Raw genomic sequence first — 17,755 nt, 5'->3', positions numbered from 1 at the left:
TCGATTACGCAACCAGGGCTGGAAAAATCTTGGATCATTGCTATTCCAACTTCCGTGATGCATATAAGGCCCTGCCCCGCTCTCCTTTCGGAAAAGCTGACCACGACTCCATTTTGTTGATCCCTGCCTACAGACAGAAACTAAAACAAGAGGCTCCCACGCTGAGGTCTGTTCAACGCTGGTCCGACCAATCTGATTCCACACTCCAAGACTGCTTCCATCACGTGGACTGGGATATGTTTCGTATTGCGTCAGACAACATCATTGACGAATACGCTGATTCGGTGAGCGAGTTCATCATAACGTGCGTTGAAGATGTCGTTCCCAAAGCAACGATTAAAACATTCCCAAACCAGAAACCGTGTATTGATGTCAGCATTCGCGTGAAACTGAATGCTGCGTGAAACTGAAAGCGTGAACCACTGCTTTTAATCAGGGCAAGGTAACCGGAAACATGACCGAATACAAACAGTGTAACTATTCCCTCCGCTGGGCAATCAAACAATTTAAGTGTCAGTATAGAGACAAAGTAGAATATCAATTCAATGGCTCAGACACAAGAGGTATGTGGCAGGGTCTACAGTCAATCACGGATTCCAAAAAGAAAACCAGCCCCGTCACGGACCAGGATGTCTTGCTCCCAGGCAGACTAAATAACTTTTTTGCCCGCTTTGAGGACAATACAGTGCCACTGACACGGCCCGCAACTAAAACATGCAGACTCTCCTTCACTGCAGCCGACGTGAGGAAAACATTTAAACGTGTCAACCCTCGCAAGGCTGCAGGCCCAGACGGCATCCCCAGCCGCGCCCTCAGAGCATGCGCAGACCAGCTGGCTGGTGTGTTTACGGACATATTCAATCAATCCCTATCCCAGTCTGTTGTTCCCACATGCTTCAAGAGGGCCACCATTGTTCTTGTTCCCAAGAAAGCTAAGGTAACTGAGCTAAACGACTACCGCCCCATAGCACTCACTTCCGTCATCATGAAGTGCTTTGAGAGACTAGTCAAGGACCATATCACCTCCACCCTACCTGACACCCTAGACCAACTCCAATTTGCTTACCGCCCAAATAGGTCCACAGACGATGCAATCTCAATCACACTGCACACTGCCCTAACCCATCTGGACAAGAGGAATACCTATGTGAGAATGCTGTTCATCGACGACAGCTCGGCATTTAACACCATAGTGCCCTCCAAGCTCGTCATCAAGCTCGAGACCCTGGGTCTCGACCCCGCCCTGTGCAACTGGGTACTGGACTTCCTGACGGGCCACCCCCAGGTGGTGAGCGTAGGCAACAACATCTCCACCCCGCTGATCCTCAACACTGGGGCCCCACAAGGGTGCGTTCTGAGCCCTCTCCTGTACTCCCTGTTCACCCACGACTGCGTGGCCACGCACGCCTCCAACTCAATCATCAAGTTTGCGGACGACACAACAGTGGTAGGCTTGATTACCAACAATGACGAGACGGCCTACAGGGAGGAGGTGAGGGCCCTCGGAGTGTGGTGTCAGGAAAATAACCTCACACTCAACGTCAACAAAACTAAGGAGATGATTGTGGACTTGAGGGAACACCCCCCTATCCAAATTGATGAAACAGTAGTGGAGAGGGTAGTAAGTTTTAAGTTCCTCGGTGTACACATCACAGACAAATTGAATTGGTCCACCCACACAGACAGAATCATGAAGAAGGCGCAGCAGCGCCTCTTCAACCTCAGGAGGCTGAAGAAATTCGGCTTGTCACCAAAAGCACAAACTTCTACATATGCACAATCGAGAGCATCCTGTCGGTCTGTATCAACCCCTTGTTCGGCAACTGCTCCACCCACAACCGCAAGGCTCTCCAGAGGGTAGTGAGGTCTGCACAACGCATCACCAGGGGCAAACTACCTGCCCTCCAGGACACCTACACCACCCGATGTTACAGGAAGGCCATAAAGATCATCAAGGACAACAACCACCCGAGCCACTGCCTGTTCACCCCGCTATCATCCAGAAGGCGAGGTCAGTACAGGTGCATCAAAGCTGGGACCGAGAGACTGAAAAACAGCTTCTATCTCAAGGCCATCAGACTGTTAAACAGCCACCACTAACATTGAGTGGCTGCTGCCAACACACTGACTCAACTCCAGCCACTTTAATAATGGGAATTGATGGGAAATTATGTAAAATATATCACTAGCCACTTTAAACAATGCTACCTAATATAATGTTTACATATCCTACATTATTCATCTCATATGTATACGTATATACTGTACTCTATATGACCTACTGCATCCTTATGTAATACATGTATCACTAGCCACTTTAACTATGCCACTTTGTTTACATACTCATCTCATATGTATATACTGTACTCGATACCATCTACTGTATCTTGCCTATGCCGCTCTGTACCATCACTCATTCATATATCTTTATGTACATATTCTTTATCCCCTTACACTTGTGTCTATAAGGTAGTGGTTTTGGAATTGTTAGCTAGATTACTTGTTGGTTATTACTGCATTGTCGGAACTAGAAGCACAAGCATTTCGCTACACTCGCATTAACATCTACTAACCATGTGTATGTGACAAATTTGATTTGATTTGATAACTAGGGCTGCACGGTTTAATGTATTGTACTATATACCGGTATCAATGCATGGAACGGTTTAGGTTTTTACTTTACCTTCTATGACTGTATTTCAGTGTTTGGTTTGTTTGATATAGGTAACATCTAATTATGGTCCCCTGGAAAACACTTACCAACATTTTGTTTCCAACCCTGTCACAATAACTCCTCCCTGGATCTTTCAGTCGTTGTCATGTCAAAGTGACAGATATTATACTCTAACTATAGAATTACAATAATCATTCTATTTCCATGATTCCAACAGTTCACCAAGTGTTTTGATCTAAATCGCAAGTCAAATTGCAAACAATATGTGACCTGTTTCAGGAAACTAGGCGTATGTCGCTGGTCACTACTTCACAGAAGAGCCGTTTGAAAGTAAACTTTTATTTAATCAAAAGGCATTTTTTTGTGCAGCAGAAATGCCTTCTCAAACATGGGAACTGTCATGTGCCTTAATAACAAACTTGTATGTCATCTGTAAATACGAATACAATTGTTTAATTACAAGCCTAGTTGGTTTAGCCACAGAAAATGACAGCAACCTTCCCGCTAGCCATGATTGGCTGAGATAATGAGTGGGCTGGACATGCCGAGAGATGAGTTCGGATTGGTCTGCCATATAGCATGCTTCTGTCTATTTGAGCTGGTTTGTATGTGTAGCAAATCCTGTCTAAGGCAGCTTTTATCTATATATATATATTGCTTAGTATAACTGCATAAGTGTTGCTCTCCACTTTCTGGAGGACCAAGTTTTGAAATCAGTGGAATTAGAGTATGATAGCTAAGGAGATGGTGAAAACACCTGTCTCCAGATTACATCTTCAAACTAAGGGCAACCATGGCATTCGACAGGAGACGTGTCCATCCATGATGTAGATAGTCTAGCTAGCTACATTTTCAGATATGACACATTTCTATATTTTGACATAAAGTCTTTTCATTTCAAGTTAAAGTATACTGTTAGCTAGCTAACTAACGTTTGCTGGCTGCCTCGCTAGCTAACGTTACGCTATGATCTTATTATTCATATCTCAGAGCCATTTGCTTGACTAGTTATAGCCTAATGTTAGCTAGCTAACATTGAACCTGGTTGGTTAGCTATCTGCAGATTCATGCAGGATAGTAAAATCAGGAGTTGGGATTATGGTTCATTGTTTATGTCTGTTTATGTCTTAACAAAATACTCTAGTCTGAGAGTGGCAGAGTGCAGAATAACCAATGAATATACGAATGCTCAACACCCATTGAATATGGCCGGTGTCAGAAAAACGTCCGGCAAAAAAAGCATAAATAAATTGCCAGCAGCACAGTTACAGTCAACAACACTCTGGAAAACATGAAAACAGCCTAACCAGCTCTGCTAGGGTGAGTAATGTTCAGTGAGCTGTTCTCTCATTTGAGTCTGGAAGTAGCTAGCAAGGTAGCCAATGTTAGCCAGTTAGCTTGGGTGCTTGACTGCCATTGTGAGGTCAGAATGTTTCGGATCTACCCTACTCCTCGGCCAGAGCATCTGGTATGCGCTCTGAACGCCCCGAGAGCGAAATGCTCTGAACTGACAATCTAACAGCACGGTTGCAGTCACCAATGCTCTGGATAACATAACAGCCTAACCAGCTCTGCTAGGGCGAGTAATGTTCAGTGAGCTGTTCTCTTATTTGAATCTGGAAGTAGCTAGCTAGGTAGCTTGGGTGCTTGACTGCTGTTAGTACAGAACACTCGGATCAACCGTTAAAGAGATGGGTTGGGCTAAAGCTTGGGTGTAGACAAAGAAGGGCTCGCCAGTAATAGTACCAAAACATTCAAAGCAAAATGACTTTCCCACTGTTCCTCAACTGTAGTGTATAATATACCATTTTGTAGCTCTGAGTCTCTACTTTTATCCAATGTAAAAAACACAATTTCCAATTTTGCTACATAAGACCGATTTGAGCCGGGCAGTCACATATTTGGTTTTAAATTAGGCTTATATTGTTTGCCCATATTGTGCAGCCCTACGCGGCAGTGTGGAAATGACCTCAATTGATTGCAGGAAATATTTTTGGTTAAAGTTTTATTGAACAGTATAAAACAATCAGAATAAAGAACGCCCCATTGAAATCACTTGTTGTATGTGTTGCCACACCAGGGTCATGCACTACTCATAAAGCAAATGTAAAACCTTTATTATTCAGCCAATGATGTAAGTGTCTTTAGTTCTAGTTATTCATCACATCTTTCATAATATTACATTAGAGTTATTAAAAAGTATACTGAATGATCTCAATTGAACCAAAAACAAATCAGCAAAGAGCTGGAATGATAGCTAAAAAGAACAGCAGATGGACTGCTTCAAATAAGGGGGTGTTGGGCAACTTAAAGAAAATGCTATCGCTATAAGTACAAAATAGTTTTAGAGGTTGCTCTTTTTCATTTAGGTTCAAATTGTTACAAAGTCATTTTTTCTGTCTAATACTTAGTATATGTGCAGTATACACACCACATCCACAAACAAGGGTCCATTAAGTTAAAGCTAAACTAGGTGCTTAAACACCTCAGTGGTGACTCTCACATTCTGTGGCTCTTTTGGGACAGTTAAAATGCATTGTTTTTTAATGGACTTTTATTGTGTTTTGATGCACATATGATGCAATATAACCAGACCTGGGGATTTGACAATCCTCACTTAATGATGATGGCATTTTAATGATAGCTTAATGACACTCACCCCCCACCCATGTACTCACTAGGGCAACACCAAAACATTACAAACGAATGCCTCTACTCACAGACATTAGACTTACTTTGGGACCAATGTCACAGAGATGGATAAGGTAAAATGCTTAAGATGCTAGTTTGAGAGTTTGCTATAATTTTGTATCTGGGTATTTTGATAATATTATGTTGTGCTTTTGATATTATCTGGTCAATATGTTGTACTGTATTTCTGAATTCCACTTCAATGAATTTAAACTTGACAAATCAAAGAAAGACCAACTGGTGAATGTCCCTTCTTATGATGTTAAAAATCAATTCAACGTTTATTGGTTGCGTACACAGTTTTGCAGATGTTATCGTAGGTGCAGCGAAATGCATATGATTCTAGTTCCAACAATGCAGCAATATCTAGCAATACAATAACAATACACACATAATGCAAAAGTTTAAAAAAGGATAAGAAATTAAGACATACCAGAACGAGGTTCATAACAAGGTTATGACCCATAATATGTGATTGGTCAATTTCTGGAGCCCTGTGAGATATGTCCTAAAAGCTGATTGGAAGAAAACAAGGCATGGTAAAGGTGGCATACACATTTACAAGATAAAAGCTAACCTAGAAATTATTTGAAAGATCAACTATGTAGAATTTATCATATAAAAATTATAAAAAAGAGGTCAACACACAAGTTGTTACTTTGTCCTCAGCAGAAATGTTAACATAAAGGAAGTTATTTCTGTCTAACATAACGGAAGTTATCTCCAGGGATATGATTGCATGTTCTCACTTGTTTCCCCCATCCAGTTATATTCCTCTGTCCCCTGACAACTCTCTGCAGAGCTTCAGGGCTTTTTCACAGTGTGGCTACAGTACAGTGTTAACATGTGTTGTTGGCCTTCCTGCCTCAGGGCTACACAACCTGAAGGTAGCTCTGCTATACACTATGCTTATCACCTACACAGAGTGCACAAGGACCATTTGAAGAGGCAGGACACTTAGAACACCAGTTTGCCTCTAGTTTGCCTACTTCAATCAACCACTAGTCAGTCTGGTTGCTTCATTCCAATTCCATCTTCAGGCCGGAGTCAATTGTAAATCCTAAACCAACAACAAGTAATACTCTTCCCCACCTCAGATTTAGAGCAATAGATTTAGGACCAGAGAGGCTCTCAGAGAGTCACATCAAATTAATGTGGGGTAAAGTAATTCTGCATTTGCTGAGGCTAAACTATGGTAATGTCTCAGAGGAAAAACAGGGGCCAATGGCCAGGAGGGAGAATGGGGCAGTTTGATTAGAGAGAAGTGAAAATAAGTAAATCATTCATTAATATTGTTGCCTCCGATAGTTCCCCTTCCAACCTTCATGTCCACAGGGGAAAGACAACAGAGGAGTGTGTGTGTGTGTGTGTGTGTGTGTGTGTGTGTGTGTGTGTGTGTGTGTGTGTGTGTGTGTGTGTGTGTGTGTGTGTGTGTGTGTGTGTGTGTGTGTGTGTGTGTGTGTGGACTAAAAACAAACTAAATATAAATATAAAATGTGTATAGTATGTATAAACCTGAGTCAGTTAGACAGGGAATTTTTACTGGGATTAAATGTCAGGAATTATGAAAAACGGAGTTTAAATGTATTTGGTGTATGTAAACTTCCAACTTCAACTGTATATATATGTACTGTGGCAAAGAAGGGGGTCGAGTGATAAGTGGCAGATATGTGAGAGCAGAACTAATAGACGGGCTCTGCTCGATCACTAAAATGGCCACCCCTGTCAGAACTACAGATCACAAAATGGCCGACCGCCAAAACTACAAGTCCCAGAAGCAAGGGGAACCCTCAGAAGGTGGAGCCAACTCACAGATAAAGGGTCAAGAAAAACCAGGAAGAGGAAGAGAGAGTGCTGGAAGGAGCTATGAACAATAGAGAAAGAGACTATAGAGATTGGTTGGATTTACCGTGTATGAGCTGGATTGTTTTGGACTTACCTGTTGGCGTTTGGACCTGGACCTACTGAGAACCCGATTCGTGTACCGAACCCTGCTATCCTTGACCTCGCCTACGGCCTGGGTGGACCAGGACGGAGAAACAAACAGACAGGTACTGTCCTGTTCGAAAGAACTCTACTTCTTGGGTGATTTGGTGACAGTTTACCACTTAGTTTGTGACAAACGCTCCTAACCATGAAGTGGTTTGCCACAGTATATATATACAGTGCCTTGCTAAAGTATTCGGCCCCCTTGAACTTTGCGACCTTTTGCCACATTTCAGGCTTCAAACATAAGGATATAAAACTGTATTTTTTTTGTGAAGAATCAACAACAAGTGTGACACAATCATGAAGTGGAACGACATTTATTGGATATTTCAAACTTTTTTAACAAATCAAAAACTGAAAAATTGGGCGTGCAAAATTATTCAGCCCCCTTAAGTTAATACTTTGTAGCGCCACCTTTTGCTGTGCTTGGGGTATGTCTCTATCGGTTTTGCACATCGAGAGAATGACATTTTTTCCTATTCCTCCTTGCAAAACAGCTCGAGCTCAGTGAGGTTGGATGGAGAGCATTTGTGAACAGCAGTTTTCAGTTCTTTCCACAGATTCTCGATTGGATTCAGGTCTGGACTTTGACTTGACAATTCTAACACCTGGATATGTGTCACGCCTTGGTCTTAGTATTTTGTGTTTTCTTTCTTTATTTGGTCAGGCCAGGGTGTGACATGGGTTATTGTGGTGTGTTTTTGTCTTAGGGGTTTTGTGGGGTGTCTACGTAGTCTATGGCTGCCTGAGGCGGTTCTCAATCAGAGTCAGGTGATTATCGTTGTCTCTGATTGGGAACTATATTTAGGCAGCCATATTCTGTGAGTGTTTCGTGGGTGATTGTTCCTGTCTCTGTGTTTGCACCAGATAGGGCTGTTTCGGTTTTCGTTATTTCATTTAGTTATTTTTTGTAGTTTCTGTATGTATAGTTTTCCTTCATTAAAATATCATGAATCATCAACACGCTGCATTTTGGTCCGATCCTTGTTCTACCTCTTCGTCAGAGGAGGAGATAGAAGAGAGCCGTTACAGAATCACCCACCACACATGGACCAAGCAACGTGGTAACAGGTAACAGCAGCAGCAGGAGCAGCGCAACAAGAATTTTTGGACTTGGGAGGAAATCCTCGACGGGAGAGGACCCTGGGCTAAACCAGGGGAGTGTAGCCGCACTAAGGTGCAGCGAGAGAAGGACTGGACATGGGAGGACGAACTGGACGGTGAAGGACCTTGGGCTCAGCCTGGAGAACATATCGCCGCCCCAAGGAAGAACTGGAGGCGGAAAAGCGGAGAGACGCTGGTATGAGGAGGCAGCACGGCGACGCGGATGGAAGCCTGAGAGTCAGCCCCAAAAATTTCTTGGGTGGAGGCTCACAGGGAGTATGGCTATGCCAGGTAGGAGACCTGCGCAAACTCCCTGTGCTTACCGGGGGGCTAGAGAGACCGGGCAGGCACCGTGTTATGCTATGGAGCGCACGGTGTTTCCAGTGCGGGTGCATAGCCCGGTGCGGTTCATACCAGCTCTTCGTATTGGCCGGGCTAGAGTGGGCATCGAGCCAGGTAAGGTTGGGCAGGCTTGGTGCTCAAGAGCTCCAGTGCGCCTGCACGGTCCAGTCTATCCAGAGCCACCTCCACACACCAGTCCTCCGGTGGCAGCTCCCCGCACCAGGCTTCCTGTGCGTGTTCTCTATCCAGTTCCACCAGTGCCAGCACCACGCATCAGGCCTACAGTGCGCCTCGCCTATCCAGCGCTGCCGGAGTCTCCTGCCTGTTCAGCGTTGTCGGAGCCTTTCTCCTCTCCTGCGCTGCCGGAGTCTCCCACCTGTTTAGCGCAGCCAGAGCCTTCCTTCTCTCCAGCACTGCCGGAGTCTCCTGCCTGTTCAGCGCAGCCTGAGCTGTCAGACTGCATGGAGCAGCCAGAGCTGTCAGACTGCATGGAGCAGCCAGAGCAGCCAGTCTGCATGGAGCAGCCAGAGCTGTCAGTCTGCATGGAGCAGCCAGAGCTGCCAGGTTGCATGGAGCAGCCAGAGCTGCCAGTCTGCATGGAGCTGCCAGTCTGCATAGAGCAGCCAGAGCTGTCAGTCTGCATGGAGCTGCCAGGTTGCATGGAGCAGCCAGAGCTGCCAGTCTGCATAGAGCTGCCAGTCTGCATAGAGCAGCCAGAGCTGCCAGTCTGCATGGAGCTGCCAGTCTGCATAGAGCAGCCAGAGCTGTCAGTCTGCATGGAGCAGCCAGAGCTGCCAGTCTGCATGGAGCAGCCAGAGCTGCCAGTCTGCATGGAGCAGCCAGAGCTGCCAGTCTGCATGGAGCAGCCAGAGCTGCCAGTCTGCATGGAGCAGCCAGAGCAGCTAGATCTGCCAGTCAGCCAGATTCTTCCAGATCTGCCAGTCAACCAGACTCTTCCAGATCTGCCAGTCAACCAGACTCTTCCAGATCTGCCAGCCAGCCAGGATCTGCAAGAGCCAACTACATGCCTGAGCTTCCTCTCAGTGCTGAGCTTCCTCTCAGTGCTGAGCTTCCTCTCAGTGCTGGGCTTTCCTCTCAGTGCTGGGCTTTCCCCTCAGTGCTGGGCTTCTCCTCAGTGCCGAGCTTCCCCTCAGTGCCGAGCTTCCCCTCAGTCCAGAGCTTCCCTCAGTCCAGAGCTTCCCCTCAGTCCAGAGCTTCCCCTCAGTCCAGAGCTTCCCCTCAGTGCCGAGCTTCCCCTCAGTCCCGAGCTTCCCCTCAGTGCCGAGCTTCCCCTCAGTGCCGAGCTTCCCCTCAGTGCCGAGCTTCCCCTCAGTGCCGAGCTTCCCCTCAGTCCCGAGCTTCCCCTCAGTCCCGAGCTGCCCCTCAGTCCCAAGCTGCCCCTCAGTCACGAGCTGCCCCTCAGTCCAGTGGGGTTCTGGGTGAGGTTCCACTTCATGATTGTATCCCACTTGTTGTTGATTCTTCACAAAACAATACAGTTTTACAGTTTTATATCTTTATGTTTGAAGCCTGAAATTTGGCAAAAGGTCGCAAAGTTCAAGGGGGCCGAATACTTTCGCAAGGCACTGTATATATGTGCGTATATGTACACGTGTATATGTGTATGTGCATATGTATGTATGTATGTATGTATGTATGTATGTAAACTCAGCAAAAAAAGAAATATCCCTTTTTCAGTTGCCTGTCTTTCAAAGATAATTTGTAAAAATCTAAATACACAGTAATCTTTGGAGGGAGTTGAAAGTCCGTGTTGCCCAGCATCAGCCCCAAAACATCACTGCTCTAGAGGAGATCTGCATGGAGGAATGGGCCAAAATACCAGCAACAGTGTGTGAAAACCTTGTGAAGACTTACAGAAAACGTTTGACCTCTGTCATTGCCAACAAAGGGTATATAACAAAGTATTGAGATAAACTTTTGTTATTGATCAAATACTTATTTTCCACCATAATTTGCAAATAAATTCATAAAAAATCCTACAATGTGATTTTCTGGATTTTGTTTCTGATTTTGTCTGTCATAGTTGAAGTGTACCAATGATGGAAATTACAGGCCTCTCTCATCTTTTTAAGTGGGAGAACTTACACAATTGGTGGCTGACTAAATACTTTTTTGCCCCATTGTAACTTCACATATCTTCATTGTAAAGGGTTTAAACACTGTTTCCCATGCTTGTTCAATTAACCATCAACAATTAATGAACATGTGGAATGGTCATCAAGACACTAACAGCTTACAGACTGTAGGCAATTATGGTCACAGTTATGAAAACTTAGGACACAAAAGAGGCCTTTCTACTGACTCTGAAAAACATCAAAAGAAAGATGCCCAGGGTCCCTGCTCATCAGCATGAACCTGTCTTCGGCACGCTGCAAGGAGGCATGTGGACTGCATGTGGCCAGGGCTATAAATTGCAACGTCAGTACTGTGAGATGCCTAAGACAGTGCTACAGGGAGACAGAATGGACAGCTGATCGTCCTCACACCTGAGGGACAGGTACAGGATGTCAACAACAACTGCCCGAGTTACACCAAGAAAGCACAACCCTTCCATCAGTGCTCAGACTGTCCGCAATAGGCTGTGAGAGGCTGGACTGAGGGCTGGTTGGCCTGTAAGGCAGGTCCTCACCAGGCATCACCAGCAACAACGTCGCCTATGGGCACAGACCCACCGTCGCTGGACCAGACAGGAATTGCAAACAGTGCTCTTCACTGATGAGTCTGGGTTTTGTCTCACCAGGGGTGATGGTCGGATTCGCGTCTATCGTCGAAGGAATGAGCGTTACGCCGAGGCCTGTACTCTGGAGCGGGGTCAATTTGGAGGCGGAGGGTCCGTCATGGTTTGGGGCGGTGTGTCAAAGCATCATCGGACTGAGCTTGTTGTCATTGCAGGCAATCTCAACGCTGTGCGTTTCATGGAAGACATTCTTCTCCCTCATGTGGTTCCCTTCCTGCAGGCTCATCCTGACATGACCCTCCAGCATGACAATGCCATCAGCCATACTGCTCGTTCTGTGCGTGATTTCCTGCAATACAGGAATGTCAGGGGTTCTACCATGGCCAGCGAAGAGCCCAGATCTCAATCCCATTGAGCATGTGTGGGACCTGTTGGATCCGAGTGTGAGGGCTAGGGCCATTCCCCCCAGAAATGTCCAGGATCTTGCAGGTGCTTTGGTGGAAGAGTGGGGTACCATCTCACAGTAAGAACTGGCAAATCTGGAGCGGTCCATGAGGAGGAGATGAGGAGGAGATGCACTGCAGTACTTAATGCAGCTGGTGGCCACACCAGATACTGACTGTTACTGACTGTTACCCCCCCCTTTGTTCAGGGACACATTATTCCATTTATGTTAGTCACATGTCTGTGGAACCTGTTCAGTTTATCTCTCAGTTGTTGAATCTTATGTTCATACAAATATTTACACATGTTTAGTTGCTGAAAATAAACTCAGTTGACAGTGAGAGGACGTTTCTTTTTTTGCTGAGTTTGTATGGATATTTCTCCCCCAAAAATATATGGGGGATTGGAAATGCTGCAGAAAATGACATTGATGAAAGCAACATTCTATCTGGAATATTAAAACTTGTCCAAAAAATATTTTCAAAACAAATCCAATTTTGATGAACTCCAATATCTATTGGGTGAAATACCACAGTGTGCTATCACAGCAGAAAGATTTGTGACCTGTTGCCACAAGAAAAGAAAAAACACCATTGTAAATACAACCCATATTTATTTTGTACTCTAACGATATTGCATATCGTTACAACACTGTATATAGACATAATATGACATTTAAAATGTCTCTATTATTTTGGAAGTGTGAAGTTTACTGTTTTGTTTATTATCTATTTCATATGTAAACATATGTTTCCCATTCCAATAAAGCCCCTTAAATTGAAATTGAATTGAGAGAAAGCGAGAGAGAATAAAGGGGAATATAAAGAGCTGGAGTAGGGGGCAAACACGTTGAGAGAAGACATTGAGTTTGTTGCTCCCCTCCTTTGCATGGTAATGAGGTGAAGTTGTTCTAGCAGCAGTCAGCAGCACCTCAGAGTAAAATGAGGGTCAGTACACAGCCACTTGATGGGAACAAATTCACAGCAGGGCGTTAGAGAAACAGAAGGGGGCCTCAGCACTGTCTGACACAGAGCAGAGTAGAGTATCCCCAGCCCTCCCCAGGCAGAGTGGATGAGAGAGGGATGAGAGGGTGGCAGAGTGGTGCGGTGCTCATGCCAAGGCTGAGAATAGTGGTGACCTTCTGGAGGCTTCTCTTTCTCCCTCTCATTAAATGCATAACAAGACACCCGCATGTGTGAAGAAATTTCAATTTTTTTATGCCTGTTGTGCTTTGTGAAACTGTCCAGAGCTGATACACTACCAAGATGTGGCTGAGCAGCATTACCTGGTGAACAGCGTATGTCTGCCTATTTCTGTCTGTCCCCCAGGGACAGACAGTCCAAAACAGCTGCTGCTCAAACCCCCCCTGGACACATCTCTAATACATACACAGCATGTGTGCCTTCTGTTACAGTAAACATCTTATTGAGATTAATTGAAAATTCACTGATATGCTCAATGTAATTTATTACCTTCTTTACCTTTGAAGCTTACATGCTAAGGGGCTTTTGTACTAATGGTGAGGTGATATCTTATAAATTAACATCAGTAAAAACAGGTGCCACATGGAGCTGTGTATGTACAGTAGTTATCTTTACATTCATGTGCTGCATGTCAACATGTACGCTATTTTCTGCTGTATGCGTAGATGATCACAACCATGATTAATACCTAAACTGCTGCATGTATAACTCATGAGAGAGTAACTTGGGAAATGGAATGGAAATGAGATGGGAGCACAGCAGTAGAAAAGTTGATAGCTTACATAGGCCTAGTTGTTGGGTGATAATGTGACGATACAAACATGGAAGCGGACAGTGTCATTTCACTAACTTGCTTGTAGTCCTCAGATTCTTGACTGCATTGTTATTGAACTCAAACAGTGAGTCACCGGAGAAATCAAGCACCATTTCCATAATGTGTTTGACTGAGCTCCACACCGCTATCCCAGGTAAAATATACACAGTGTGGTATTTGCTTGTCTATTAATCCCTATAAGCATCGTATGGTGGCTGTGGAAGAGAAGCCAATTTGAAGCTTGAATGCACATTCAATGTTCATTGGTTTAACACTGGAAAGGAGCTAAGAAAGGAAAGCTAGACACTGTGAACCAGGGATTGCCCTTAGGAAATATTATGTCCAGTGAAGTCCAGTGCAACCCCACATCCACTCTAGTGCATTTATGAGTCATAGACAAGTGTGCACACCCACACACACGTACATTCATATCCATTGACAGGTTTCTAATGGCCATGACCTGTCACAGCAGCAGATACTGTAGATTTGAAGTTGTATTAGGTTGAGAAGGACTGGGAATGTCAGTGGAGTTCATGAATACTTTACACCTAAATCAAAACATTATCTCCGCGCTCCTAGGCAAAGCGCTGAAAATTACATATGGGATGACACAACACTGTGTGCACCTACTTTCAATTTGCTTCACAACTCCAACCATGGGAATGCTGTTTGGACATTTGGGGTGAGGAAAAGGATATTTGGTGTTCACATATCCAACTATCCTCTGCATTAGATTTAGATATAAACCGTGGATAGAATAGTGTGAATCTGTGAACATATGTAATCCCATTTGAAAACTAATCCACTTATATCTGCAGGAGGCATTAATAAATCAAAGAGAAAGCTTTTAAAGCTTTAACCCCCATGCATTATGCAACTCAAACACATGCAAATGCACTGCTGTGACACTCCATTGTAAGCATTGTTTCATTAAAAAGGCAATTAGGCATAATGAAGCTCACAACCCACTTAAAAATAAAACTTCAAGAGGGTGTCCGACTGAATTTATATGGTCTCGCAATCACCTTGATGCAAGTAATAAACCATTCGCTTGGTGTGAGGTCCAGTTATCACTCAAAAGTAAATACTAATTTAAAGGCCCAATGCAGCCATTTTATCTCAGTATCAAAACATTTCTGGGTAGCAATGAATTATTTTTTTTTATGGTCAAAAATAAACAAAAATAGATTCTTAGCAAGAGCAATTTCTCAAGCAACAATTTTACAAGAATTGTCTGGGAGTGGTCTGGAAAACTGAAAACTACCTGTTATTGGCAGAGGTTGGAACTCTTTCTATTTGGTCTATTAACTAGGCAGGCTAAAACTCCATCCCACCAAAACCGTCTGACATTTATTTTCAAACAGCTCTTACACTAAAATGGCATTATCATAATTTTTACAATTTCACAGCATTATTCCAACCTCATCATGCTCCCGAGTGGCGCAGCGGTCTAAGGCACTGCATCTCAGTTCTAAGAGGTGTCACTGTTGTCCTTGGTTTGAATCCAGGCTGCATCACATCTGGCTGTGATTGGGAGTCCCATAAGGCGGCGCACAATTGGCCCAGGTTTGGCCGGGGTAGACCGTCATTGTAAATAAGAATTTGTTCTTAAATGACTTGCCTCGTTAAATAAAAAAATAAAATTGAGGAAAATCATGTTTCTGACTGCACTGGGCCTTTGAAACTACAAATTGTCAATATGTTCTGCGGCTTATCATCCCAATCCTTGGCTGTAGTTAGTAGAGAAAGAAGTGAGAGTAGCTCAGATGAGAGAGCCACACCAGGGGAAGAGATGAGACACATTGTGATGGCCATGAGTGACATTGCATGGAGGACGTGTACCTCCCAGATAGCAATGGCAGCCATTTGTTCATTAAAGCATCAAACATTCGTCCCATAGCAGCTGCCTATTTAAATAAATATGCAAATTACTACATTTCTATTCAAAGGCTTCTTTTGACTTCAACAAGGTTTCTAAATAACCCAAGGGACACAATTCTTTCCATGTGAATAGACCCACCTGTCAGCGACTTGAAATTAACATGTAAAAATTGTTTGAAGTTCCCACTTGTTCGGTGCTACTATCTTTCTCTCAGATATGGTGGTGAGGAGGAAGAGAGAGAAGAGAGGGAACATCATCTTCACTTTAAAGGTTAATGCAATTATGCGATCAGTCCCCCCTCTCCCCAAAAGCACAGCAGTCAACTAATAAAGAGCGTGGGGCTTTAATGCACACAGCCGTTTTAATGGCCTGCAGCAGTCATCATTTGGTAAACAGAGCTGGAAAATTCATCCAAACTGAACAACATAAATAACATGGCAACTGAATCAAATGGATGCGGAAATTGCAACAGCTTGGCAAAAGACAAGACGCTTCAGATAAAAATGCCTAAACCAATTATTGCCTCACTTGCATATAAATATTCAGGTGGCCCAGCAGCCTTTCTGGTTTTGTTTTGTTTTTCTACCCAGTCATCAGTTCAGTTCATGGAAAAGCTCTTGGAATAAATGTAAAAATATATCCCTTTCAAACACAGGAACAGTCTGAATGGGTAGAAATATTCTGTGTATTTGGTTCACAGCCAAGCCGCTAAGAGTGAAAGGTTGCTGGTTCAAATACCTGAGCTGACTAGGTGAAATATCTGAGCAAGGCACTTAACCCTAATTACTCCTGAAAGTTGCCTTGGATAAGAGAGTCTGCTAAATTACTAAAATGTAAATGTAAACTGACAGTACAAAACATTAAGAACACCTTCCTAATACTCAATTCCCTTAATTTTTGCCCTCAGAACAGACTCAATTCATCGGGGCAAGGACTCTACGAGGTGTCGAAAGCATTCCACAGGGATGCTGGCCCATGTTGACCCCAATACTTCCCACAGCTTCCCAGAGTGTCAAGTGTGCTGGATGTCTTTTGGGTGGTGGACCATTCTTGATACACACGGGAAACTGTTGAAAAATACAGCAGCATTGCCATTCTTGACACACTCAAACCGGTGCACCTGGCACCTGTTACCATACCCCCTTCAAAGGTAATTAAATATTTTGTCTTGCCCATTCACCCTCTGTATGGCACAAATACACAATCCATGTCTGGGGCGACAGGCAGCCTAGTAGTTAGAGCGTTGGACTTGTAACCAGAAGGTCTGCAAGTAATATGTTGTTCTGCCCCTGAACAAGGCAGGTAATCCACTGTTCTTAGGCTGTCATTGAAAATAAGAGTTTGTTCTTAACTGACTTGCCTAGAGGTAAAACAATGTCTGAAGGCTGAAAAAATATTCTTTAACCTGTCTCCTCCCCTTCATTTACACTGATTGAAGTGGATTTAAAATTGACATCGATAAGGGATTATAGCTTTCAAGTGGATTCACCTGGTCAGTCTATGTCATGGAAAGAGCAGGTGTTCCTAATGTTTCGTACACTCAGTGTAAATGTAGGTGTGCCCTGCACACAACCTTTGCCCTCAGAACACAGCCAAGCCATGGATATCAAAGCTCAACTACAACTCTCAGTACAGGGATGGAACTCTCAGTACAGCAGGAACACCTGCTGTACATATCTAAGCAAACACAATTTGCTTGGTGGGTCTTGGCAGATATGTCTCAATTTCCCTCCCTACACATGCTCCCTCTGTGTGAGCAACCACTGCTTTCACATTCAGGGGTAAACTGAGAAACAGCATGTTTCAAAAGACAGTGCTTTGATTTACTTTGCCTTTCCCAGCAGGCAATGTGACAATACAGCACAGCGATAATATTACAAGGATTTCTCTAATAAAAAATCAACACACAGACTGCTGATATGCCAAATAATGAATAATGAACTACTGAATCAAAGCAAAAAAGGAAAATGACAAGTATTGAATACCACTACAGTCTATTGATTCATGAATATTTAATTACTTGCTATGGCTATTCAAGGACAAATAGATGGCTGTAAAGTTAGGCCTAGGCCCTATTTAAAAAAAATCTGCATTACAATATATGGACTAAATAAAGGTTTATATTCAAATTATT

General features: G+C 43.8%; 1 protein-coding gene and 1 long non-coding RNA gene across 4 annotated transcripts in view; one reads left to right on the top strand and one right to left on the bottom strand.

Moving 5' to 3' along the window:
- Positions 1-17,755, bottom strand: part of LOC118391465 (inactive N-acetylated-alpha-linked acidic dipeptidase-like protein 2) — a 274,308-nt gene that overhangs the window by 111,972 nt on the left and 144,581 nt on the right. The window lies entirely within an intron of this gene.
- On the top strand, positions 5,390-10,778 carry LOC127906396 (uncharacterized). The gene is made up of 3 exons (XR_008061204.1): positions 5,390-5,439; positions 7,095-7,416; positions 10,543-10,778. It is a non-coding gene; the product is annotated as an uncharacterized LOC127906396 (long non-coding RNA).

This window comes from Oncorhynchus keta, chromosome 1 (assembly GCF_023373465.1).
Source record: "Oncorhynchus keta strain PuntledgeMale-10-30-2019 chromosome 1, Oket_V2, whole genome shotgun sequence".
Classification (NCBI taxonomy): domain Eukaryota; kingdom Metazoa; phylum Chordata; class Actinopteri; order Salmoniformes; family Salmonidae; genus Oncorhynchus; species Oncorhynchus keta.
This window is presented reverse-complemented; position numbering and strand designations above follow the sequence as displayed.